Here is a 3433-nt window from a genome sequence, read left to right as displayed (position 1 = left end):
ATCGACATAAACATCAAGTTATAAAATAACATAATATTATTGCATGCTAAGGAATTATGGTATCTTTTCAATATCGACATAAACATCAAGTTATAATGTTTTCCGAGATTAAGAGAATAATATATATCACAGTATAATAGAATAAGACTTCTTGGAGTTAATGTAGAATATGTCATATTTATTGTGCGCGCAAGAATATGTGGTATCTTTTCAATATCAAGAGTGTGGATGTGGAAGATAAAATAACATAATATTATTGCATGCTAAGGAATTATGGTATCTTTTCAATATCGACATAAACATCAAGTTATAATGTTTTCCGAGATTAAGAGAATAATATATATCACAGTATAATAGAATAAGACTTCTTGGAGTTAATGTAGAATATGTCATATTTATTGTGCGCGCAAGAATATATGGCAATATGAGAATAAAAATCTAAAAAATTTCAAATTGTGTACACATATATTCCTACTGATCTAACATGAATAAATAAGATAAAGATTTATTAGCGCCTACTAGAATTAAATACTCTGATTATATAACGAGATAGTAATTTTATTTTTTAGTGCAAAATTCTAGTGAGAAGTCGTTGTATAACATATCATCATTAGAGTCTTAAAAACTCAACCACATATTTTCATATAATATATTTGGTGAATTCTTATCTACCCAAGACAAAAAGTTGGGTAGAGTTACCCTTAGTGTAAAATGTATTGGAAACAACTAAAAAATATATTATTTAATAATTAATTAAATATGACAAAATTAAATGATGCAATGTGATTGGTGGAATGTATGCTGCCCAACTTTTTGTGATAGGTAGAGAAGTTGTCCCCAATATATTTACATGTAAATACAATATATGATTATTTAGATAATCTCTAATGAAATAATGATTGTCATATAAAAGTTTTACCATCATTTGAGTGAGAATAAATCTATATAATTTTAAATAAAATATGAGATTATATATATATACAACATCCTAATAACCCACTCAAAACTAAAATGCTACAAATATAACACACATGTGAGAAACATATCATCTTATAAGCAACGGAATATTATGAGACTTTAGTTTAATTAATATTGAGGATATAACATAGGTAGTCGTAAATTTTCATCAATAACAAAAGACTATAATATCATCAATATAATTCTCTATAAAATAATATTATATGAAATAAATAATACAATTTTTCAGTTATACACAATTGATATGTTGAATTCTCGCACTAGATAGAGGATAATAATTTAACTAAGATTAATAGTGTGTTTGGATGAAGTAATTATAAATTTTTAAATAATTTAAACTTCTAAGCAACTCAAATGATTAAATTGAAATTTATTCATTTTTAAATTCTTTTGTTTGGATAGTGTATTAAAATTATTCTTTGTTAAATTTTTGGGGTCATTTTCTTAAATTTTAAAATATGAAAAATATGGACCATTTTAAAATTTTTTAAATTTAAATTTAGAAGAATCAATTCATAAAATTTGAAAATTATAAGGAACTTATTTGCAAATTTTAAAAATTTTGGGGATGAATTTTCAATTTTAATAGATTATGAGGACAATCTTGGAAAATTTGAAAAATTAATAATAAACAATTTAGCGTTCACATTATATAGAGTGAAGGAGTAATTGCAATTTTTTATTTTATTTTTTGGTGTCATTTGAAATTCCTTAAATTTAACTTAAATAAAATACTTTCTAAATTTACATCATTTTAACAATTCTCCATATTTTTTTTTTATCCAAACAATGAATTTTGGTCAAATCATTTTAAATTCTCTCAAAAAATTACTTTCCCTCATTAAAATGCTTCATCCAAGCACACTTTAAGGGACCCAACTGAGATTGTTCTCCTATCAAAATATAAACCTCACTCAAATCTTTTTCCATTTGGCTTTTCTTTTCAAAATCTTTTCCTAAAGATTAGATATGAGTAATCATCATAGTTGAGATATAATGCTCCTATCTCCAGGATATTGATTGATATGGTGTTAATTCTTTTCCACTTGAGAGAGCTAGTGGCATACTTGTTGATCTCTATCCAAGTTTGACCATTCTTTCATTGTGATGCAAAGATTCATATGTTATCATGTTTATGGATGATCAATTAATTTTTCTCCTTTGAGATGACAAAATGTCTCTTCATTTAAAATCAATCAAAACAATCCATCGTATTTTCTTTGTGAGCAGAACTAAAAATGCTTTGACTTTCCTATTGCACTTAATGGGTATGTAGGCACAAGATGCAACGTCTTGCTGATCATAAATAAAAAACTTAAAAAATGTTATTTTTCTCATCTCTCCTTTTTGCACATAACTCTTTATTTTAAAATAGATTTTTAAAAAAGCTCCCATGGAGTACCATGGATGTAAGGGATGTTAATACCTTCCCCTTACATAACCAACCCCCGTACCCTTTTCTCTTTGTTTTATTAGTTTTGTTCTAAAACTTTTTTGGATTTTATTCGTTCCTTTCTCATTCCTTGTAAACAATAAAGATCGGTGGTGACTCTTGCTTTATTTGCGAGTTAAGTTAATCAATAGCTTAATCTTAATTTTCCCGCCGTGACAATGACATGAAGAGCTTATCAGATCTTATATTTCCCATGTGCATTATTGTAGAGTAAATGTGATGTATAGATTTTAAACTGTTGAGTTAAATTGTATACAATTTCAATTTATCATTTCCAGCTTTTGTATGTTTGCAGGTACCATTTTATAACATGACTTCATATTATTCTAGACGTATATGTATGAGATGTTACAAAATTATTGCAATACAAACATAATAGTATTTTATAATTTAATATATATATATATATATATATATATATAAATAATATTTAAATGTTTGGTTAAAATATTTGTGTCTTTGTCATGATTTGAACATGATTTAGCTTGTTAAAATGTGAATATGAGTTTTGGGAGGTGTCACACCTTAATATTAATGATATGACACAAATGAAGCTTAAATGTTAAAATGAAAATTTGTGTTTTGAATTTAAGTGAATCTACTTAAGTAAAATAGAGTAATTGTTGGGTTTTTAGAACATTTACTTCAAAATAATATGAAATTAAATACATTTCCTTCAAAATATTCTTTAATTATATATTATTGTAACATGTAGAATTGTGAGCAAGTCATTAAGATGGAAGAACATGATATATCTATTATTTTAATATTTGTAATATAATTTCAAAATCAAATGTTAAAACCATCACAAAGCTTTACATGGTAGTATTCGTTGTTGGAAATGGTTTGATGAAACAATATTATGCCACTTAATTATTTAAAATAGAAAGAAACTAAAATATTTTTAGAGACACTATAATAAAAAATTATATCAAATTTTATTTTCTCTCATTTTATAATTAAAATATATATTAAATATTTTTTTCTCAATTTTACAATTAA

Source organism: Vicia villosa, linkage group LG2 (assembly GCF_029867415.1).
Source record: "Vicia villosa cultivar HV-30 ecotype Madison, WI linkage group LG2, Vvil1.0, whole genome shotgun sequence".
Taxonomy (NCBI): domain Eukaryota; kingdom Viridiplantae; phylum Streptophyta; class Magnoliopsida; order Fabales; family Fabaceae; genus Vicia; species Vicia villosa.
The sequence above is the reverse complement of the archived record's forward strand: the minus strand, read 5'-3'. Positions refer to the sequence as shown.